Consider the following 26054-nt stretch of genomic DNA (forward strand, 5'->3'; position numbering starts at 1 on the left):
ATCTGTGTCAAAACTTTGTTAGAAATTATGTGATCCTTACTAGATGGAAGTAAGGGAGTTGGGGCATGAAGGTATTTCTAGGAGTTGGTCACATACCAAGATTAGCACAGTTCTGGGCATCTTTGAAATACCTATACAAACTTGTTCCTACATAGTAACTTGCAACTTTGAATGAGAATGTGCTTGCTTACAGCAACGTGCTATATGTTCTGAATGCCCGAATTGGGAATCTGTGTCAAAACTTTGTTAGGAATTATGTGATCCTTACTAGCTGGAAGTAAGGGAGATGGCGCATGAAGTTATTTCTAGGAGTTGGACACATACCAAGTTTAGCTCAGTTCTGGGCATCTTTGAAATACCTATACAAACTTGTTCCTACATAGTAACTTGCATCTTTGAATGAGAATGTGCTTGCTTACAGCAACGTGCTATATGTTCTGAATGCCCGAATTGGGAATATGTGTGAAATCTTGGTTAGGAATTATGTGATCCTTACTAGCTGGAAGTAAGGGAGATGGGGCATGAAGTTATTTCTAGGAGTTGGACACATACCAAGTTCAGCTCAGTTCTGGGCATCTTTGAAATACCTATACAAACTTGTTCCTACATATTAACTTGCAACTTTGAATGAGAATGTGCTTGCTTACAGCAACGTGCTATATGTTCTGAATGCCCGAATTGGGAATCTGTGTCAAAATTTGTTAGGAATTATGTGATCCTTACTAGCTGGAAGTAAGGGAGATGGGGCATGAAGTTATTTCTAGGAGTTGGACACATACCAAGTTTAGCTCAGTTCTGGGCATCTTTGAAATACCTGTACAAACTTGCTCCTACATAGTAACTTGCAACTTTGAATGAGAATGTGCTTGCTTGCAGCAACGTGCTATATGTTCTGAATGCCCGAATTGGGAATCTGTGTCAAAACATTGTTAGGAATTATGTGATCCTTACTAGCTGGAAGTAAGGGAATGGGGCATGAAGTTATTTCTAGGAGTTGGACACATACCAAGTTTAGCTCAGTTCTGGGCATCTTTGAAATACCTATACAAACTTGTTCCTACATAGTAACTTGCATCTTTGAATGAGAATGTGCTTGCTTACAGCAACGTGCTATGTGTTCTGAATGCCCGAATTGGGAATCTGCGTCAAAACTTTGTTAGGAATTATGTGATCCTTACTAGCTGGAAGTAAGGGAGATGGGGCATGAAGTTATTTCTAGAAGTTGGAGACACACAACGTTTAGCTCAGTTCTGGGCATCTTTGAAATACCTATACAAACTTGTTCCTACATAGTAACTTGCAACTTTGAATGAGAATGTGCTTGCTTACAGCAACGTGCTATATGTTCTGAATGCCCGAATTGGGAATCTGTGTCACAACTTTGTTAGGAATTATGTGATCCTTACTAGCTGGAAGTAAGGGAGATGGGGCATGAAGTTATTTCTAGGAATTGGAGACATACCAAGTTTAGCTCAGTTCTGGGCATCTTTGAAATACCTATACAAACTTGTTCCTACATATTAACTTGCAACTTTGAATGAGAATGTGCTTGCTTAGAGCAACGTGCTGTATGTTCTGAATGCCCGAATTGGGAATCTGTGTCAAAACTTTGTTAGGAATTATGTGATCCTTACTAGCTGGAAGTAAGTGAGATGGGGCATGAAGTTATTTCTAGGAGTTGGACACATACCATGTTTAGCTCAGTTCTGGGCATCTTTGAAATACCTATACACACTTGTTCCTACATAGTAACTTGCATCTTTGAATGAGAATGTGCTTGCTTACAGCAACGTGCTATATGTTCTGAATGCCCGAATTGGGAATCTGTGTCAAAACTTTGTTAGGAATTATGTGATCCTTACTAGGTGGAAGTAAGGGAGATGGGGCATGAAGTTATTTCTAGGAGTTGGACACATACCAAGTTTAGCTCAGTTCTGGGCATCTTTGAAATACCTATACAAACTTGTTCCTACATATTAACTTGCAACTTTGAATGAGAATGTGCTTGCTTACAGCAACGTGCTATATGTTCTGAATGCCCGAATTGGGAATCTGTGTCAAAACTTTGTTAGGAATTATGTGATCCTTACTAGCTGGAAGTAAGGGAGATGGGGCATGAAGTTATTTCTAGGAGTTGGACACATACCAAGTTTAGCTCAGTTCTGGGCATCTTTGAAATACCTATACAAACTTGTTCCTACATAGTAACTTGCATCTTTGAATGAGAATCTGCTTGCTTACAGCAACGTGCTATATGTTCTGAATGCCCGAATTGGGAATCTGTGTCAAAACTTTGTTAGGAATTATGTGATCCTTACTAGCTGGAAGTAAGGGAGTTGGGGCATGAAGGTGTTTCTAGGAGTTGGACACATAGCAAGTTTAGCACAGTTCTGGGCATCATTGAAATACCTATACAAACTTGTTCCTACATAGTAACTTGCAACTTTGAATGAGAATGTGCTTGCTTATAGCAACGTGCTATATGTTCTGAATGCCCGAATTGGGAATCTGTGTCAAAACTTTGTTAGGAATTATGTGATCCTTACTAGCTGGAAGTAAGTGAGATGGGGCATGAAGTTATTTCTAGGAGTTGGAGACATACAACGTTTAGCTCAGTTATGGGCATCTTTGAAATACCTATACAAACTTGTTCCTACATAGTAACTTGCAACTTTGAATGAGAATGTGCTTGCTTACAGCAACGTGCTATATGTTCTGAATGCCCGAATAGGGAATCTGTGTCAAAACTTTGTTAGAAATTATGTGATCCTTACTAGATGGAAGTAAGGGAGTTGGGGCATGAAGGTATTTCTAGGAGTTGGTCACATACCAAGATTAGCACAGTTCTGGGCATCTTTGAAATACCTATACAAACTTGTTCCTACATACTAACTTGCAACTTTGAATGAGAATGTGCTTGCTTACAGCAACGTGCTATATGTTCTGAATGCCCGAATTGGGAATCTGTGTCAAAACTTTGTTAGGAATTATGTGATCCTTACTAGCTGGAAGTAAGGGAGATGGCGCATGAAGTTATTTCTAGGAGTTGGACACATACCAAGTTTAGCTCAGTTCTGGGCATCTTTGAAATACCTATACAAACTTGTTCCTACATAGTAACTTGCAACTTTGAATGAGAATGTGCTTGCTTACAGCAACGTGCTATATGTTCTTAATGCCCGAATTGGGAATCTGTGTCAAATCTTTGTTAGAAATTATGTGATCCTTACTAGCTGGAGGTAAGGGAGATGGGGCATGAAGTTATTTCTAGGAGTTGGACAGATACCAAGTTTAGCTCAGTTCTGGGCATCTTTGAAATACCTATACAAACTTGTTCCTACATAGTAACTTGCAACTTTGAATGAGAATGTGCTTGCTTACAGCAACGTGCTAGATGTTCTGAATGCCGGAATTGGGAATCTGTGTCAAAACTTTGTTAGGAATTATGTGATCCTTACTAGCTGGAAGTAAGGGAGATGGGGCATGAAGTTATTTCTAGGAGTTGGACACATACCAAGTTTAGCTCAGTTCTGGGCATCTTTGAAAAACCTATACAAACTTGTTCCTACATAGTAACTTGCAACTTTGAATGAGAATGTGCTTGCTTGCAGCAACGTGCTATATGTTCTGAATGCCCGAATTGGGAATCTGTGTCAACATTTGTTAGGAATTATGTGATCCTTACGAGCTGGAAGTAAGGGAGTTGGGGCATGAAGGTGTTTCTAGGAGTTGGACACATAGCAAGTTTAGCTCAGTTCTGGGCATCATTGAAATACCTATACAAACTTGTTCCTACATAGTAACTTGCAACTTTGAATGAGAATGTGCTTGCTTACAGCAACGTGCTATATGTTCTGAATGCCCGAATTTAGAATCTGTGTCAAAACTTTGTTAGGAATTATGTGATCCTTACTAGCTGGAAGTAAGGGAGTTGGGGCATGAAGGTGTTTCTAGGAGTTGGACACATAGCAAGTTTAGCTCAGTTCTGGGCATCATTGAAATACCTATACAAACTTGTTCCTACATAGTAACTTGCAACTTTGAATGAGAATGTGCTTGCTTATAGCAACGTGCTATATGTTCTGAATGCCCGAATTGGGAATCTGTGTCAAAACTTTGTTAGGAATTATGTGATCCTTACTAGCTGGAAGTAAGTGAGATGGGGCATGAAGTTATTTCTAGGAGTTGGAGACATACAACGTTTAGCTCAGTTATGGGCATCTTTGAAATACCTATACAAACTTGTTCCTACATAGTAACTTGCAACTTTGAATGAGAATGTGCTTGCTTACAGCAACGTGCTATATGTTCTGAATGCCCTAATAGGGAATCTGTTTCAAAACTTTGTTAGAAATTATGTGATCCTTACTAGATGGAAGTAAGGGAGTTGGGGCATGAAGGTATTTCTAGGAGTTGGTCACATACCAAGATTAGCACAGTTCTGGGCATCTTTGAAATACCTATACAAACTTGTTCCTACATACTAACTTGCAACTTTGAATGAGAATGTGCTTGCTTACAGCAACGTGCTATATGTTCTGAATGCCCGAATTGGGAATCTGTGTCAAAACTTTGTTAGGAATTATGTGATCCTTACTAGCTGGAAGTAAGGGAGATGGCGCATGAAGTTATTTCTAGGAGTTGGACACATACCAAGTTTAGCTCAGTTCTGGGCATCTTTGAAATACCTATACAAACTTGTTCCTACATAGTAACTTGCAACTTTGAATGAGAATGTGCTTGCTTACAGCAACGTGCTATATGTTCTGAATGCCCGAATTGGGAATATGTGTGAAATCTTGGTTAGGAATTATGTGATCCTTACTAGCTGGAAGTAAGGGAGATGGGGCATGAAGTTATTTCTAGGAGTTGGACACATACCAAGTTCAGCTCAGTTCTGGGCATCTTTGAAATACCTATACAAACTTGTTCCTACATATTAACTTGCAACTTTGAATGAGAATGTGCTTGCTTACAGCAACGTGCTATATGTTCTGAATGCCCGAATTGGGAATCTGTGTCAAAATTTGTTAGGAATTATGTGATCCTTACTAGCTGGAAGTAAGGGAGATGGGGCATGAAGTTATTTCTAGGAGTTGGACACATACCAAGTTTAGCTCAGTTCTGGGCATCTTTGAAATACCTGTACAAACTTGCTCCTACATAGTAACTTGCAACTTTGAATGAGAATGTGCTTGCTTGCAGCAACGTGCTATATGTTCTGAATGCCCGAATTGGGAATCTGTGTCAAAACATTGTTAGGAATTATGTGATCCTTACTAGCTGGAAGTAAGGGAATGGGGCATGAAGTTATTTCTAGGAGTTGGACACATACCAAGTTTAGCTCAGTTCTGGGCATCTTTGAAATACCTATACAAACTTGTTCCTACATAGTAACTTGCATCTTTGAATGAGAATGTGCTTGCTTACAGCAACGTGCTATGTGTTCTGAATGCCCGAATTGGGAATCTGCGTCAAAACTTTGTTAGGAATTATGTGATCCTTACTAGCTGGAAGTAAGGGAGATGGGGCATGAAGTTATTTCTAGAAGTTGGAGACACACAACGTTTAGCTCAGTTCTGGGCATCTTTGAAATACCTATACAAACTTGTTCCTACATAGTAACTTGCAACTTTGAATGAGAATGTGCTTGCTTACAGCAACGTGCTATATGTTCTGAATGCCCGAATTGGGAATCTGTGTCACAACTTTGTTAGGAATTATGTGATCCTTACTAGCTGGAAGTAAGGGAGATGGGGCATGAAGTTATTTCTAGGAGTTGGAGACATACCAAGTTTAGCTCAGTTCTGGGCATCTTTGAAATACCTATACAAACTTGTTCCTACATATTAACTTGCAACTTTGAATGAGAATGTGCTTGCTTAGAGCAACGTGCTATATGTTCTGAATGCCCGAATTGGGAATCTGTGTCAAAACTTTGTTAGGAATTATGTGATCCTAACTAGCTGGAAGTAAGTGAGATGGGGCATGAAGTTATTTCTAGGAGTTGGACACATACCATGTTTAGCTCAGTTCTGGGCATCTTTGAAATACCTATACACACTTGTTCCTACATAGTAACTTGCATCTTTGAATGAGAATGTGCTTGCTTACAGCAACGTGCTATATGTTCTGAATGCCCGAATTGGGAATCTGTGTCAAAACTTTGTTAGGAATTATGTGATCCTTACTAGGTGGAAGTAAGGGAGATGGGGCATGAAGTTATTTCTAGGAGTTGGACACATACCAAGTTTAGCTCAGTTCTGGGCATCTTTGAAATACCTATACAAACTTGTTCCTACATATTAACTTGCAACTTTGAATGAGAATGTGCTTGCTTACAGCAACGTGCTATATGTTCTGAATGCCCGAATTGGGAATCTGTGTCAAAACTTTGTTAGGAATTATGTGATCCTTACTAGCTGGAAGTAAGGGAGATGGGGCATGAAGTTATTTCTAGGAGTTGGACACATACAAAGTTTAGCTCAGTTCTGGGCATCTTTGAAATACCTATACAAACTTGTTCCTACATAGTAACTTGCATCTTTGAATGAGAATCTGCTTGCTTACAGCAAGGTGCTATATGTTCTGAATGCCCGAATTGGGAATCTGTGTCAAAACTTTGTTAGGAATTATGTGATCCTTACTAGCTGGAAGTAAGGGAGATGGGGCATGAAGTTATTTCTAGGAGTTGGACACATGCCAAGTTTAGCTCAGTTCTGGGCATCTTTGAAATACCTATACAAACTTGTTCCTACATAGGAACTTGCATCTTTGAATGAGAATGTGCTAGCTTACAGCAACGTGCTATATGTTCTGAATGCCCGAATTGGCAATCTGTGTCAAAACTTTGTTAGGAATTATGTGATCCTTACTAGCTGGAAGTAAGGGAGATGGGGCATGAAGTTATTTCTAGGAGTTGGACACATACCAAGTTTAGCTCAGTTCTGGGCATCTTTGAAATACCTATACAAACTTGTTCTTACATAGTAACTTGCATCTTTGAATGAGAATGTGCTTGCTTACAGCAACGTGCTATATGTTCTGAATGCCCGAATAGGGAATCTGTGTCAAATCTTTGTTAGGAATTATGTGATCCTTACTAGCTGGAAGTAAGGGAGATGGGGCATGAAGTTATTTCTAGGAGTTGGAGACATACCACGTTTAGCTCAGTTCTGGGCATCTTTGAAATACCTATACAAACTTGTTCCTACATAGTAACTTGCATCTTTGAATGAGAATGTGCTTGCTTACAGCAACGTGCTATATGTTCTGAATGCCCGAATTGGGAATCTGTGTCAAAATTTGTTAGGAATTATGTGATCCTTACTAGCTGGAAGTAAGGGAGATGGGGCATGAAGTTATTTCTAGGAGTTGGACACATACCAAGTTTAGCTCAGTTCTGGGCATCTTTGAAATACCTATACAAACTTGTTCCTACATAGTAACTTGCAACTTTGAATGAGAATGTGCTTGCTTACAGCAACGTGCTATATGTTCTGAATGCCCGAATTGGGAATCTGTGTCAAAATTTGTTAGGAATTATGTGAGCCTTATGAGCTGGAAGTAAGGGAGATGGGGAATGAAGTTATTTCTAAGAGTTGGAGACATACCAAGTTTAGCTCAGTTCTGGGCATCTTTGAAATACCTATACAAACTTGTTCCCACATAGTAACTTGCAACTTTGAATGAGAATGTGCTTGCTTGCAGCAACGTGCTATATTTTCTGAATGCCCGAATTGGGAATCTGTGTCAAAACTTTGTTAGGAATTATGTGATCCTTACTAGCTGGAAGTAAGGGAGATGGGGCATGAAGATATTTCTAGGAGTTGGACACATCCCAAGTTTAGCTCAGTTCTGGGCATCTTTGAAATACCTATACAAACTTGTTCCTACATAGAAATTTGCAACTTTGAATGAGAATGTGCTTGCTTACAGCAACGTGCTATATGTTCTGAATGCCCGAATTGGGAATCTGTGTCAAAACTTTGTTAGGAATTATGTGATCCTTACTAGCTGGAAGTAAGGGAGATGGGGCATGAAGTTATTTCTAGGAGTTGGAGACATACCAAGTTTAGCTCAGTTCTGGGCATCTTTGAAATACCTATACAAACTTGTTCCTACATAGTAACTTGCAACTTTGAATGAAAATGTGCTTGCTTACAGCAACGTGCTATATGTTCTGAATGCCCGAATTGGGAATCTGTGTCAAAACTTTGTTAGGAATTATGTGATCCTTACTAGCTGGAAGTAAGGGAGATGGGGCATGAAGTTATTTCTAGGAGTTGGACACATACCAAGTTTAGCTCAGTTCTGGGCATCTTTGAAATACCTATACAAACTTGTTCCTACATAGTAACTTGCAACTTTGAATGAGAATGTGCTTGCTTCCAGCAACGTGCTATATGTTCTTAATGCCCGAATTGGGAATCTGTGTCAAAACTTTGTTAGAAATTATGTGATCCTTACTAGCTGGAGGTAAGGGAGATGGGGCATGAAGTTATTTCTAGGAGTTGGACAGATACCAAGTTTAGCTCAGTTCTGGGCATCTTTGAAATACCTATACAAACTTGTTCCTACATAGTAACTTGCAACTTTGAATGAGAATGTGCTTGCTTACAGCAACGTGCTATATGTTCTGAATGCCCGAATTGGGAATCTGTGTCAAAACTTTGTTAGGAATTATGTGATCCTTACTAGCTGGAAGTAAGGGAGATGGGGCATGAAGTTATTTCTAGGAGTTGGACACATACCAAGTTTAGCTCAGTTCTGGGCATCTTTGAAAAAGCTATACAAACTTGTTCCTACATAGTAACTTGCAACTTTGAATAAGAATGTGCTTGCTTGCAGCAACGTGCTATATGTTCTGAATGCCCGAATTGGGAATCTGTGTCAAAATTTGTTAGGAATTATGTGATCCTTACGAGCTGGAAGTAAGGGAGTTGGGGCATGAAGGTATTTCTAGGAGTTGGACACAAACCAAGTTTAGCACAGTTCTGGGCATCTTTGAAATACCTATACAAACTTGTTCCTACATAGTAACTTGCAACTTTGAATGAGAATGTGCTTGTTTACAGCAACGTGCTATATGTTCTGAATGCCCGAATTGAGAATCTGTGTCAAAACTTTGTTAGGAATTATGTCATCCTTACTAGCTGGAAGTAAGGGAGTTGGGGCATGAAGGTGTTTCTAGGAGTTGGACACATAGCAAGTTTAGCTCAGTTCTGGGCATCATTGAAATACCTATACAAACTTGTTCCTACATAGTAACTTGCAACTTTGAATGAGAATGTGCTTGCTTATAGCAACGTGCTATATGTTCTGAATGCCCGAATTGGGAATCTGTGTCAAAACTTTGTTAGGAATTATGTGATCCTTACTAGCTGGAAGTAAGTGAGATGGGGCATGAAGTTATTTCTAGGAGTTGGAGACATACAACGTTTAGCTCAGTTATGGGCATCATTGAAATACCTATACAAACTTGTTCCTACATAGTAACTTGCAACTTTGAATGAGAATGTGCTTGCTTACAGCAACGTGCTATATGTTCTGAATGCCCGAATAGGGAATCTGTGTCAAAACTTTGTTAGAAATTATGTGATCCTTACTAGATGGAAGTAAGGGAGTTGGGGCATGAAGGTATTTCTAGGAGTTGGTCACATACCAAGATTAGCACAGTTCTGGGCATCTTTGAAATACCTATACAAACTTGTTCCTACATACTAACTTGCAAATTTGAATGAGAATGTGCTTGCTTACAGCAACGTGCTATATGTTCTGAATGCCCGAATTGGGAATCTGTGTCAAAACTTTGTTAGGAATTATGTGATCCTTACTAGCTGGAAGTAAGGGAGATGGCGCATGAAGTTATTTCTAGGAGTTGGACACATACCAAGTTTAGCTCAGTTCTGGGCATCTTTGAAATACCTATACAAACTTGTTCCTACATAGTAACTTGCAACTTTGAATGAGAATGTGCTTGCTTACAGCAACGTGCTATATGTTCTGAATGCCCGAATTGGGAATATGTGTGAAATCTTGGTTAGGAATTATGTGATCCTTACTAGCTGGAAGTAAGGGAGATGGGGCATGAAGTTATTTCTAGGAGTTGGACACATACCAAGTTTAGCTCAGTTCTGGGCATCTTTGAAATACCCATACAAAATTGTTCCTACATATTAACTTGCAACTTTGAATGAGAATGTGCTTGCTTACAGCAACGTGCTATATGTTCTGAATGCCCGAATTGGGAATCTGTGTCAAAATTTGTTAGGAATTATGTGATCCTTACTAGCTGGAAGTATGGGAGATGGGGCATGAAGTTATTTCTAGGAGTTGGACACATACCAAGTTTAGCTCAGTTCTGGGCATCTTTGAAATACCTGTACAAACTTGCTCCTACATAGTAACTTGCAACTTTGAATGAGAATGTGCTTGCTTGCAGCAACGTGCTATATGTTCTGAATGCCCGAATTGGGAATCTGTGTCAAAACTTTGTTAGGAATTATGTGATCCTTACTAGCTGGAAGTAAGGGAATGGGGCATGAAGTTATTTCTAGGAGTTGGACACATACCAAGTTTAGCTCAGTTCTGGGCATCTTTGAAATACCTATACAAACTTGTTCCTACATAGTAACTTGCATCTTTGAATGAGAATGTGCTTGCTTACAGCAACGTGCTATGTGTTCTGAATGCCCGAATTGGGAATCTGCGTCAAAACTTTGTTAGGAATTATGTGATCCTTACTAGCTGGAAGTAAGGGAGATGGGGCATGAAGTTATTTCTAGAAGTTGGAGACACACAACATTTAGCTCAGTTCTGGGCATCTTTGAAATACCTATACAAACTTGTTCCTACATAGTAACTTGCAACTTTGAATGAGAATGTGCTTGCTTACAGCAACGTGCTATATGTTCTGAATGCCCGAATTGGGAATCTGTGTCACAACTTTGTTAGGAATTATGTGATCCTTACTAGCTGGAAGTAAGGGAGATGGGGCATGAAGTTATTTCTAGGAGTTGGAGACATACCAAGTTTAGCTCAGTTCTGGGCATCTTTGAAATACCTATACAAAGCTGTTCCTACATATTAACTTGCAACTTTGAATGAGAATGTGCTTGCTTAGAGCAACGTGCTATATGTTCTGAATGCCCGAATTGGGAATCTGTGTCAAAACTTTGTTAGGAATTATGTGATCCTTACGAGCTGGAAGTAGTGGAGTTGGGGCATGAAGGTATTTCTAGGAGTTGGACACAAACCAAGTTTAGCACAGTTCTGGGCATCTTAGAAATACCTATACAAACTTGTTACTACATAGTAACTTGCATCTTTGAATGAGAATGTGCTTGCTTACAGCAATGTGCTATATGCTCTGAATGCCCGAATTGGGAATCTGTGTCAAAACTTTGTTAGGAATTATGTGATCCTTACTAGTTGGAAGTAAGTGAGATGGGGCATGAAGTTATTTCTAGGAGTTGGAGACATACAACGTTTAGCTCAGTTCTGGGCATCTTTGAAATACCTATACAAACTTGTTCCTACATAGTAACTTGCAACTTTCAATGAGAATGTGCTTGCTTACAGCAACGTGCTATATGTTCTGAATGCCCGAATTGGGAATCTGTGTCAAAACTTTGTTAGGAATTATGTGATCCTTACTAGCTGGAAGTAAGGGAGATGGGGCATGAAGTTATTTCTAGGAGTTGGACACATACCAAGTTTAGCTCTGTTCTGGGCATCTTTGAAATATCTATACAAACTTGTTCCTACTTAGTAACTTGCAACTTTGAATGAGAATGTGCTTGCTTACAGCAACGTGCCATATGTTCTGAATGCCCGAATTGGGAATCTGTGTCAAAACTTTGTTAGGAATTATGTGATCCTTACTAGCTGGAAGTAAGTGAGATGGGGCATGAAGTTATTTCTAGGAGTTGGAGACATACAACGTTTAGCTCAGTTCTGGGCATCTTTGAAATACCTATACAAACTTTTTCCTACATAGTAACTTGCAACTTTGAATGAGAATGTGCTTGCTTACAGCAACGTGCTATATGTTCTGAATGCCCGAATTGGGAATCTGTGTCACAACTTTGTTAGGAATTATGTGATCCTTACTAGCTGGAAGTAAGGGAGATGGGGCATGAAGTTATTTCTAGGAGTTGGACACATACCAAGTTTAGCTCAGTTCTGGGCATCTTTGAAATATCTATACAAACTTGTTCCTACATAGTAACTTGCAACTTTGAATCAGAATGTGCTTGCTTACAGCAACGTGCCATATGTTCTGAATGCCCGAATTGGGAATCTGTGTCAAAACTTTGTTAGGAATTATGTGATCCTTACTAGCTGGAAGTAAGTGAGATGGGACATGAAGTTATTTCTAGGAGTTGGAGACATAAAACGTTTAGCTCAGTTCTGGGCATCTTTGAAATACCTATACAAACTTGTTCCTACATAGTAACTTGCAACTTTGAATGAGAATGTGATTGCTTACAGCAACGTGCTATATGTTCTGAATGCCCGAATTGGGTATCTGTGTCAAAATTTGTTAGGAATTATGTGATCCTTACGAGCTGGAAGTATGGGAGTTGGGGCATGAAGGTATTTCTAGGAGTTGGACACAAACCAAGTTTAGCACAGTTCTGGGTATCTTTGAAATACCTATACAAACTTGTTCCTACATAGTAACTTGCAACTTTGAATGAGAATGTGCTTTCTTACAGCAACGTGCTATATGTTCTGAATGCCCGAATTGGGAATCTGTGTCAAAACTTTGTTAGGAATTATGTGATCCTTACTAGCTGGAAGTAAGGGAGATGGGGCATGAAGTTATTTCTAGGAGTTGGACACATACCATGTTTAGCTCAGTTCTGGGCATCTTTGAAATACCTATACACACTTGTTCCTACATAGTAACTTGCATCTTTGAATGAGAATGTGCTAGCTTACAGCAACGTGCTATATGTTCTGAATGCCCGAATTGGGAATCTGTGTCAAAAGTTTGTTAGGAATTATGTGATCCTTACTAGCTGGAAGTAAGGGAGATGGGGCATGAAGTTATTTCTAGGAGTTGGACACATACCAAGTTTAGCTCAGTTCTGGGCATCTTTGAAATACCTATACAAACTTGTTCCTACATATTAACTTGCAACTTTGAATGAGAATGTGCTTGCTTACAGCAACGTGCTATATGTTCTGAATGGCCGAATTGGGAATATGTGTCAAAATTTGTTAGGAATTATGTGATCCTTACGAGCTGGAAGTAGTGGAGTTGGGGCATGAAGGTATTTCTAGGAGTTGGACACAAACCAAGTTTAGCACAGTTCTGGGCATCTTAGAAATACCTATACAAACTTGTTCCTACATAGTAACTTGCATCTTTGAATGAGAATGTGCTTGCTTACAGCAACGTGCTATATGTTCTGAATGCCCGAATTGGGAATCTGTGTCAAAATTTGTTAGGAATTATGTGATCCTTACTAGCTGGAAGTAAGGGAGTTGGGGCATGAAGGTATTTCTAGGAGTTGGACACAAACCAAGTTTAGCACAGTTCTGGGCATCTTAGAAATACCTATACAAACTTGTTCCTACATAGTAACTTGCAACTTTGAATGAGAATGTGCTTGCTTGCAGAAACGTGCTATATGCTCTGAATGCCCGAATTGGGAATCTGTGTCAAAACTTTGTTAGGAATTATGTGATCCTTACTAGCTGGAAGTAAGTGAGATGGGGCATGAAGTTATTTCTAGGAGTTGGAGACATACAACGTTTAGCTCAGTTCTGGGCATCTTTGAAATACCTATACAAACTTGTTCCTACATAGTAACTTGCAACTTTGAATGAGAATGTGCTTGCTTGCAGAAACGTGCTATGTGTTCTGAATGCCCGAATTGGGAATCTGCGTCAAAACTTTGTTAGGAATTATGTGATCCTTACTAGCTGGAAGTAAGGGAGATGGGGCATGAAGTTATTTCTAGAAGTTGGAGACACACAACATTTAGCTCAGTTCTGGGCATCTTTGAAATACCTATACAAACTTGTTCCTACATAGTAACTTGCAACTTTGAATGAGAATGTGCTTGCTTACAGCAACGTGCTATATGTTCTGAATGCCCGAATTGGGAATCTGTGTCACAACTTTGTTAGGAATTATGTGATCCTTACTAGCTGGAAGTAAGGGAGATGGGGCATGAAGTTATTTCTAGGAGTTGGAGACATACCAAGTTTAGCTCAGTTCTGGGCATCTTTGAAATACCTATACAAAGTTGTTCCTACATATTAACTTGCAACTTTGAATGAGAATGTGCTTGCTTAGAGCAACGTGCTATATGTTCTGAATGCCCGAATTGGGAATCTGTGTCAAAACTTTGTTAGGAATTATGTGATCCTTACGAACTGGAAGTAGTGGAGTTGGGGCATGAAGGTATTTCTAGGAGTTGGACACAAACCAAGTTTAGCACAGTTCTGGGCATCTGGAAATACCTATACAAACTTGTTACTACATAGTAACTTGCATCTTTGAATGAGAATGTGCTTGCTTACAGCAACGTGCTATATGCTCTGAATGCCCGAATTGGGAATCTGTGTCAAAACTTTGTTAGGAATTATGTGATCCTTACTAGTTGGAAGTAAGTGAGATGGGGCATGAAGTTATTTCTAGGAGTTGGAGACATACAACGTTTAGCTCAGTTCTGGGCATCTTTGAAATACCTATACAAACTTGTTCCTACATAGTAACTTGCAACTTTCAATGAGAATGTGCTTGCTTACAGCAACGTGCTATATGTTCTGAATGCCCGAATTGGGAATCTGTGTCAAAACTTTGTTAGGAATTATGTGATCCTTACTAGCTGGAAGTAAGGGAGATGGGGCATGAAGTTATTTCTAGGAGTTGGACACATACCAAGTTTAGCTCTGTTCTGGGCATCTTTGAAATATCTATACAAACTTGTTCCTACTTAGTAACTTGCAACTTTGAATGAGAATGTGCTTGCTTACAGCAACGTGCCATATGTTCTGAATGCCCGAATTGGGAATCTGTGTCAAAACTTTGTTAGGAATTATGTGATCCTTACTAGCTGGAAGTAAGTGAGATGGGGCATGAAGTTATTTCTAGGAGTTGGAGACATACAACGTTTAGCTCAGTTCTGGGCATCTTTGAAATACCTATACAAACTTGTTCCTACATAGTAACTTGCAACTTTGAATGAGAATGTGCTTGCTTACAGCAACGTGCTATATGTTCTGAATGCCCGAATTGGGAATCTGTGTCACAACTTTGTTAGGAATTATGTGATCCTTACTAGCTGGAAGTAAGGGAGATGGGGCATGAAGTTATTTCTAGGAGTTGGACACATACCAAGTTTAGCTCAGTTCTGGGCATCTTTGAAATATCTATACAAACTTGTTCCTACATAGTAACTTGCAACTTTGAATCAGAATGTGCTTGCTTACAGCAACGTGCCATATGTTCTGAATGCCCGAATTGGGAATCTGTGTCAAAACTTTGTTAGGAATTATGTGATCCTTACTAGCTGGAAGTAAGTGAGATGGGACATGAAGTTATTTCTAGGAGTTGGAGACATAAAACGTTTAGCTCAGTTCTGGGCATCTTTGAAATACCTATACAAACTTGTTCCTACATAGTAACTTGCAACTTTGAATGAGAATGTGATTGCTTACAGCAACGTGCTGTATGTTCTGAATGCCCGAATTGGGTATCTGTGTCAAAATTTGTTAGGAATTATGTGATCCTTACGAGCTGGAAGTAAGGGAGTTGGGGCATGAAGGTATTTCTAGGAGTTGGACACAAACCAAGTTTAGCACAGTTCTGGGTATCTTTGAAATACCTATACAAACTTGTTCCTACATAGTAACTTGCAACTTTGAATGAGAATGTGCTTTCTTACAGCAACGTGCTATATGTTCTGAATGCCCGAATTGGGAATCTGTGTCAAAACTTTGTTAGGAATTATGTGATCCTTACTAGCTGGAAGTAAGGGAGATGGGGCATGAAGTTATTTCTAGGAGTTGGACACATACCAAGTTTAGCTCAGTTCTGGGCATCTTTGAAATACCTATACAAACTTGTTCCTACATATTAACTTGCAACTTTGAATGAGAATGTGCTTGCTTACAGCAACGTGCTATATGTTCTGAATGGCCGAATTGGGAATATGTGTCAAAATTTGTTAGGAATTATGTGATCCTTACGAGCTGGAAGTAGTGGAGTTGGGGCATGAAGGTATTTCTAGGAGTTGGACACAAACCAAGTTTAGCACAGTTCTGGGCATCTTAGAAATACCTATACAAACTTGTTCCTACATAGTAACTTGCATCTTTGAATGAGAATGTGCTTGCTTACAGCAACGTGCTATATGTTCTGAATGCCCGAATTGGGAATCTGTGTCAAAATTTGTTAGGAATTATGTGATCCTTACTAGCTGGAAGTAAGGGAGTTGGGGCATGAAGGTATTTCTAGGAGTTGGACACAAACCAAGTTTAGCACAGTTCTGGGCATCTTAGAAATACCTATACAAACTTGTTCCTACATAGTAACTTGCAACTTTGAATGAGAATGTGCTTGCTTGCAGAAACGTGCTATATGCTCTGAATGCCCGAATTGGGAATCTGTGTCAAAACTTTGTTAGGAATTATGTGATCCTTACTAGCTGGAAGTAAGTGAGATGGGGCATGAAGTTATTTCTAGGAGTTGGAGACATACAACGTTTAGCTCAGTTCTGGGCATCTTTGAAATACCTATACAAACTTGTTCCTACATAGTAACTTGCAACTTTGAATGAGAATGTGCTTGCTTGCAGAAACGTGCTATATGCTCTGAATGCCCGAATTGGGAATCTGTGTCACAACTTTGTTAGGAATTATGTGATCCTTACTAGCTGGAAGTAAGGGAGATGGGGCATGAAGTTATTTCTAGGAGTTGGACACATACCAAGTTTAGCTCTGTTCTGGGCATCTTTGAAATATCTATACAAACTTGTTCCTACATAGTAACTTGCAACTTTGAATGAGAATGTGCTTGCTTACAGAAACGTGCCATATGTTCTGAATGCCCGAATTGGGAATCTGTGTCAAAACTTTGTTAGGAATTATGTGATCCTTACTAGCTGGAAGTAAGTGAGATGGGGCATGAAGTTATTTCTAGGAGTTGGAGACATACAACGTTTAGCTCAGTTCTGGGCATCTTTGAAATATCTATACAAACTTGTTCCTACATAGTAACTTGCAACTTTGAATGAGAATGTGCTTGCTTACAGCAACGTGCTATATGTTCTGAATGCCCGAATTGGGAATCTGTGTCACAACTTTGTTAGGAATTATGTGATCCTTACTAGCTGGTAGTAAGGGAGATGGGGCATGAAGTTATTTCTAGGAGTTGGACACATACCAAGTTTAGCTCAGGTCTGGGCATCTTTGAAATATCTATACAAACTTGTTCCTACATAGTAACTTGCAACTTTGAATCAGAATGTGCTTGCTTACAGCAACGTGCCATTTGTTCTGAATGCCCGAATTGGGAATCTGTGTCAAATCTTTGTTAGGAATTATGTGATCCTTACTAGCTGGAAGTAAGTGAGATGGGGCATGAAGTTATTTCTAGGAGTTGGAGACATAAAACGTTTAGCTCAGTTCTGGGCATCTTTGAAATACCTATACAAACTTGTTCCTACATAGTAACTTGCAACTTTGAATGAGAATGTGATTGCTTACAGCAACGTGCTATATGTTCTGAATGCCCGAATTGGGTATCTGTGTCAAAATTTGTTAGGAATTATGTGATCCTTACGAGCTGGTAGTAAGGGAGTTGGGGCATGAAGGTATTTCTAGGAGTTGGACACAAACCAAGTTTAGCACAGTTCTGGGTATCTTTGAAATACCTATACAAACTTGTTCCTACATAGTAACTTGCAACTTTGAATGAGAATGTGCTTTCTTACAGCAACGTGCTATATGTTCTGAATGCCCGAATTGGGAATCTGTGTCAAAACTTTGTTAGGAATTATGTGATCCTTACTAGCTGGAAGTAAGTGAGTTGGGGCATGAAGTTATTTCTAGGAATTGGAGACATACAACGTTTAGCTCAGTTCTGGGCATCTTTGAAATACCTATACAAACTTTTTCCTACATGGTAACTTGCAACTTTGAATGAGAATGTGCTTGCTTACAGCAACGTGCTATATGTTCTGAATGCCCGAATAGGGAATCTGTGTCAAAACTTTGTTAGAAATTATGTGATCCTTACTAGATGGAAGTAAGGGAGTTGGGGCATGAAGTTATTTCTAGGAGTTGGACACATACCAAGTTTAGCTCAGTTCTGGGCATCTTTGAAATATCTATACAAACTTGTTCCTACATAGTATCTTGCAACTTTGAATCAGAATGTGCTTGCTTACAGCAACGTGCCATACGTTCTGAATGCCCGAATTGGGAATCTGTGTCAAAACTTTGTTAGGAATTATGTGATCCTTACTAGCTGGAAGTAAGTGAGATGGGGCATGAAGTTATTTCTAGGAGTTGGAGACATAAAACGTTTAGCTCAGATCTGGGCATCTTTGAAATACCTATACAAACTTGTTCCTACATAGTAACTTGCAACTTTGAATGAGAAGGTGATTGCTTACAGCAACGTGCTATATGTTCTGAATGCCCGAATTGGGTATCTGTGTCAAAATTTGTTAGGAATTATGTGATCCTTACGAGATGGAAGTAAGGGAGTTGGGGCATGAAGGTATTTCTAGGAGTTGGACACAAACCAAGATTAGCACAGTTCTGGGCATCTTTGAAATACCTATACAAACTTGTTCCTACATAATAACTTGCAACTTTGAATGAGAATGTGCTTGTTTACAGCAACGTGCTATATGTTCTGAATGCCCGAATTGTGAATCTGTGTCAAAACTTTGTTAGTAATTATGTGATCCTTTCTAGCTGGAAGTAAGGGAGTTGGGGCATGAAGGTGTTTCTAGGAGTTGGACACATAGCAAGTTTAGCTCAGTTCTGGGCATCTTTGAAATACCTATACAAATTTGTTCCTACATAGTAACTTTCAACTTTGAATGAGAATGTGCTTGCTTGCAGCAACGTGCTATATGTTCTGAATGCCCGAATTGGGAATCTGTGTCAAAATTTGTTAGCAATTATGTGATACTTACTAGGTGGAAGTAAGGGAGATGGGGCATGAAGTTATTTCTAGGAGTTGGACACATACCAAGTTTAGCTCAGTTCTGGGCATCTTTGAAATACCTATACAAACTTGTTCCTACATAGTAACTTGCATCTTTGAATGAGAATGTGCTTGCTTACAGCAACGTGCTATATGTTCTGAATGCCGGAATTGGGAATCTGTGTCAAAACTTTGTTAGGAATTATGTGATCATTACTAGATGGAAGTAAGGGAGTTGAGGCATGAAGGTATTTCTAGGAGTTGGACACATACCAAGTTTAGCACAGTTCTGGGCATCTTTGAAATACCTATACAAACTAGTTCCTACATAGTAACTTGCAACTATGAATGAGAATGTGCTTGCTTACAGCAACGTGCTATATGTTCTGAATGCCCGAATTGGGAATCTGTGTCAAAACTTTGTTAGGAATTATGAGATACTTACTAGCTGGAAGTAAGGGAGATGGGGCATGAAGTTATTTCTAGGAGTTGGAGACATACCAAGTTTAGCCTCAGTTCTGGGCATCTTTGAAATACCTATAAAAACTTGTTCTTACATAGTAACTTGCAACTTTGAATGAGAATGTGCTTGCTTACAGCAACGTGCTATATGTTCTGAATGCCCGAAAAGGGAATCTGTGTCAAAACTTTGTTAGGAATTATGTGATCCTTAGTAGCTGGAAGTAAGGGAGATGGGGCATGTAGTTATTTCTAGGAGTTGGAGACATACAACGTTTAGCTCAGTTCTGGGCATCTTTGAAATACCTATACAAACTTGTTCCTACATAGTAACTTGCAACTTTGAATGAGAATGTGCTTGCTTGCAGCAACGTGCTATATGTTCTGAATGCCCGAATTGGGAATCTGTGTCAAAATTTGTTCGGAATTATGTGATCCTTACAAGCTGGACGTAAGGGAGTTGGGGCATGAAGGTATTTCTAGGAGTTGGACACAAACCAAGTTTAGCACAGTTCTGGGCATCTTAGAAATACCTATACAAACTTGTTCCTACATAGTAACTTGCAACTTTGAATGAGAATTTGCTTGCTTACAGCAACGTGCTATATGTCCTGAATGCCCGAATAGGGAATCTGTGTCAAAACTTTGTTAGGAATTATGTGATCCTTACTAGATGGAAGTAAGGGAGTTGGGGCATGAAGTTATTTCTAGGAGTTGGACACATTCCCAGTTTAGCACAGTTCTGGGCATCTTTGAAATACCTATACAAACTTGTTCCTACATAGTAACTTGCAACTTTGAATGAGAATGTGCTTGCTTACAGCAACGTGCTATATGTTCTGAATGCCCGAATTGGGAATCTGTGTCAAAACTTTGTTAGGAATTATGTGATCCTTACTAGCTGGAAGTAAGGGAGATGGGGCATGAAGTTATTTCTAGGAGTTGGACACATACCAAGTTTAGCTCAGTTCTGGGCATCTTTGAAATACCTATACAAACTTGTTCCTACATATTAACTTGCAACTTTGAATGAGAATGTGCTTGCTCCCAGCAACGTGCAATATGTTCTGAATGCCCGATTTGGGAATCTGTGTCAAAATTTGTTAGGAATTATGTGATCCTTACGAGCTGGAAGTAAGGGAGATGGGGAATGAAGTTATTTCTAGCAGTTGAAGACATACCAAGTTTAGCTCAGTTCTGGGCATCTTTGAAATACCTATACAAACTTGTTCCTACATAGTAACTTGCAACTTTGAATGAGAATGTGCTTGCTTGCAGCAACGTGCTATATGTTCTGAATGCCCGAATTGGGAATCTGTGTCAAAACTTTGTTAGGAATTATGTGATCCTTACTAGCTGGAAGTAAGGGAGATGGGGCATAAAGTTATTTCTAGGAGTTGGACACATACCAAGTTTAGCTCAGTTCTGGGCATCTTTGAAATACCTATACAAACTTGTTCCTACATAGTAACTTGCAACTTTGAATGAGAATGTGCTTGCTTACAGCAACGTGCTATATGTTCTGAATGCCCGAATTGGGAATCTGTGTCAAAACTTTGTTAGGAATTATGTGATCCTTACTAGCTGGAAGTAAGGGAGATGGGGAATGAAGTTATTTCTAGGAGGTGGAGACATACCAAGTTTAGCTCAGTTCTGGGCATCTTTGATATACCTGTACAAACTTGTTCCTACATAGTAACTTGCAACTTTGAATGAGAATGTGCTTGCTTGCAGCAACGTGCTAAATGTTCTGAATGCCCGAATTGGGAATCTGTGTCAAAACTTTGTTAGGAATTATGTGATCCTTACTAGCTGGAAGTAAGGGAGATGAGGCATGAAGTTATTTCTAGGAGTTGGACACATACCAAATTTAGCTCAGTTCTGGGCATCTTTGAAATACCTATACAAACTTGTTCCTACATAGTAACTTGCATCTTTGAATGAGAATGTGCTTGCTTACAGCAACGTGCTATATGTTCTGAATGCCCGAATTGGGAATATGTGTCAAAACTTTGTTAGGAATTCTGTGATCCTTACTAGATGGAAGTAAGGGAGTTGGGGCATGAAGGGATTTCTAGGAGTTGGACACATACCAATTTAGCACAGTTCTGGGCATCTTTGAAATATCTATACAAACTAGTTCCTACATAGTAACTTGCAACTTTGAATGAGAATGTGCTTGCTTACAGCAACGTGCTATATGTTCTGAATGCCCGAATTGGGAATCTGTGTCAAAACTTTGTTAGGAATTATGTGATCCTTACTAGCTGGAAGTAAGGGAGATGGGGCATGAAGTTATTTCTAGGAGTTGGAGACATACCAAGTTTAGCCTCAGTTCTGGGCATCTTTGAAATACCTATACAAACTTGTTCTTACATAGTAACTTGCAACTTTGAATGAGAATGTGCTTGCTTACAGCAACGTGCTATATGTTCTGAATGCCCGAATTGGCAATCTGTGTCAAAACTTTGTTAGGAATTATGTGATCCTTAGTAGCTGGAAGTAAGGGAGATGGGGAATGAAGTCATTTCTAGGAGTTGGAGACATACCAAGTTTAGCTCAGTTCTGAGCATCTTTGAAATACCTATACAAACTTGTTCCTACATAGTAACTTGCAACTTTGAATGAGAATGTGCTTGCTTGCAGCAACGTGCTATATGTTCTGAATGCCCGAATTGGGAATCTGTGTCAAAACTTTGTTAGGAATTATGTGATCCTTACTAGCTGGAAGTAAGGGAGATGGGGCATGAAGTTATTTCTAGGAGTTGGACACATACCAAGTTTAGCTCAGTTCTGGGCATCTTTGAAATACCTATACAAACTTGTTCCTACATAGTAACTTGCAACTTTGAATGAGAATGTGCTTGCTTACAGCAACGTGCTATATGTTCTGAATGCCCGAATTGGGAATCTGTGTCAAAATTTGTTAGGAATTATGTGATCCTTACTAGCTGGAAGTAAGGGAGTAGGGGCATGAAGATATTTCTAGGAGTTGGACACATAGCAATTTTTGCTCAGTTCTGGGCATATTTGAAATACCTATACAAACTTGTTCCTACATACTAACTTGCAACTTTGAATGAGAATGTGCTTGCTTACAGCAACGTGCTATATGTTCTGAATGCCCTAATTGGGAATCTGTGTCAAAATTTGTTAGGAATTATGTTATCCTTACTAGCTGGAAGTAAGGGAGTTGGGGCATGAAGGTATTTCTAGGAGTTGGAGACATACAACGTTTAGCTCAGTTCTCGGCATCTTTGAAATAGCTATACAATCTTGTTCCCACATAGTAACTTGCAACTTTGAATGAGAATGTGCTTGCTTGCAGCAACGTGCTATATGTTCTGAATGCCCGAATTGGGAATCTGTGTCAAAACTTTGTTAGGAATTATGTGATCCTTACTAGCTGGAAGTAAGTGAGATGGGGCATGAAGTTATTTCTAGGAGTTGGAGACATACAACGTTTAGCTGAGTTCTGGGCATGTTTGAAATACCTATATAAACTTGTTCCTACATAGTAACTTGCAACTTTGAATGAGAATGTGCTTGCTTGCAGCAACGTGCTATATGTTCTGAATGCCCGAATTGGGAATCTGTGTCAAAACTTTGTTAGGAATTATGTGATCCCTACTAGCTGGAAGTAAGGGAGTTGGGGCATGAAGGTATTTCTAGGAGTTGGACACATACCAAGTTTAGCTCAGTTCTGGGCATCTTTGAAATACCTATACAAACTTGTTCCTACATAGTAACTTGCAACTTTGAATGAGAATGTGCTTGCTTACAGCAACGTGCTATATGTTCTGAATGCCCGAATTGGGAATCTGTGTCAAAACTTTGTTAGGAATTATGTGATCCTTACTAGCTGGAAGTAAGGGAGATGGGGCATGAAGTTATTTCTAGGAGTTGGACACATACCAAGTTTAGCTCAGTTCTGGGCATCATTGAAATACCTATACAAACTTGTTCCTACATAGTAACTTGCAACTTTGAATGAGAATGTGCTTGCTTACAGCAACGTGCTATATGTTCTGAATGCGCGAATTGGGAATCTGTGTCAAAACTTTGTTAGGAATTATGTGATCCTTACTAGCTGGAAGTAAGGGAGATGGGGCATGAAGTTATTTCTAGGAGTTGGACACATATCAAGTTTAGCTCAGTTCTGGGCATCTTTGAAATACCTATACAAACTTGTTCCTACATAGTAACTTGTATCTTTGAATGAGAATGTGCTTGCTTACAGCAACGTGCTATATGTTCTGAATGCCCGAATTGGGAATCTGTGTCAAAACTTTGTTAGGAATTATGTGATCCTTACTAGCTGGAAGTAAGGGAGATGGGGCATGAAGTTATTTCTAGGAGTTGGAGACATACAACGTTTAGCTCAGTTCTGGTCATCTTTGAAATACCTATACAAACTTGTTCCTACATAGTAACTTGCAACTTTGAATGAGAATGTGCTTGCTTGCAGCAACGTGCTATATGTTCTGAATGCCCGAATTGGGAATCTGTGTCAAAACTTTGTTAGGAATTATGTGATCCTTACTAGCTGGAAGTAAGTGAGATGGGGCATGAAATTATTTCTAGGAGTTGGACACATACCAAGTTTAGCTCAGTTCTGGGCATCTTTGAAATACCTATACAAACTTGTTCCTACATAGTAACTTGCATCTTTGAATGAGAATCTGCTTGCTTACAGCAACGTGCTATATGTTCTGAATGCCCGAATTGGGAATCTGTGTCAAAACTTTGTTAGGAATTATGTGATCCTTACTAGCTGGAAGTAAGGGAGATGGGGCATGAAGTTATTTCTAGGAGTTGGACACATACCAAGTTTAGCTCAGTTATGGGCATCTTTGAAATACATATACAAACTTGTTCCTACATAGTAACTTGCAACTTTGAATGAAAATGTGCTTGCTTACAGCAACGTGCTATATGTTCTGAATGCCCGAATTGGGAATCTGTGTCAAAACTTTGTTAGGAATTATGTGATCCTTACTAGCTGGAAGTAAGGGAGATGGGGCATGAAGTTATTTCTAGGAGTTGGACACATACCAAGTTTAGCTCAGTTCTGGGCATCTTTGAAATACCTATACAAACTTGTTCCTACATAGTAACTTGCAACATTGAAGGAGAATGTGCTTGCTTACAGCAACGTGCTATATGTTCTGAATGCCCGAATTGGGAATCTGTGTCAAAGCTTTGTTAGGAATTATGTGATCCTTACTAGCTGGAAGTAAGTGAGATGGGGCATGAAGTTATTTCTAGGAGTTGGAGACATACAACGTTTAGGTCAGTTCTGGGCATCTTTGAAATACCTATACAAACTTGTTCCTACATAGTAACTTGCAACTTTGAATGAGAATGTGCTTGCTTACAGCAACGTGCTATATGTTCTGAATGCCCGTATTGGGAATCTGTGTCAAAATTTGTTATGAATTATGTGATCCTTACGACCTGGAAGTAAGGAAGTTGGGGCATGAAGGCATTTCTAGGAGTTGGACACACACCAAGTTTGGCACAGTTCTGGGCATCTTTGAAATACCTATACAAACTTGTTCCTACATAGTAACTTGCAACTTTGAATGAGAATGTGCTTGCTTACAGCAACGTGCTATATGTTCTGAATGCCCGAATTGGGAATCTGTGTCAATATTTGTTAGGAATTATGTGATCCTTACTAGCTGGAAGTAAGGGAGTTGGGGCATGAAGATATTTCTAGGAGTTGGACACATACCAAGTTTAGCTCAGTTCTGGGCATCTTTAAAATACCTATACAAACTTGTTCCTACATAGTAACTTGCAACTTTGAATGAGAATGTGCTTGCTTACAGAAACGTGCTATATGTTCTGAATGCCCGAATTGGGAATCTGTGTCAAAACTTTGTTAGGAATTATGTGATCCTTACTAGCTGGAAGTAAGGGAGATGGGGCATGAAGTTATTTCTAGGAGTTGGACACATACCAAGTTTAGCTCAGTTCTGGGCATCTTTGAAATACCTATACAAACTTGTTCCTACATAGTAACTTGAAACTTTGAATGAGAATGTGCTTGCTTACAGCAACGTGCTATATGTTCTGAATGCGCGAATTGGGAATCTGTGTCAAAACTTTGTTAGGAATTATGTGATCCTTACTAGCTGGAAGTAAGGGAGATGGGGCATGAAGTTATTTCTGGGAGTTGGACACATACCAAGTTTAGCTCAGTTCTGGGCATCTTTGAAATACCTATACAAACTTGTTCCTACATAGTAACTTGTATCTTTGAATGAGAATGTGCTTGCTTACAGCAACGTGCTATATGTTCTGAATGCCCGAATTGGGAATCTGTGTCAAAACTTTGTTAGGAATTATGTGATCCTTACTAGCTGGAAGTAAGGGAGATGGGGCATGAAGTTATTTCTAGGAGTTG

This window comes from Diceros bicornis, chromosome 24 (genome assembly GCF_020826845.1).
Source record: "Diceros bicornis minor isolate mBicDic1 chromosome 24, mDicBic1.mat.cur, whole genome shotgun sequence".
Classification (NCBI taxonomy): domain Eukaryota; kingdom Metazoa; phylum Chordata; class Mammalia; order Perissodactyla; family Rhinocerotidae; genus Diceros; species Diceros bicornis.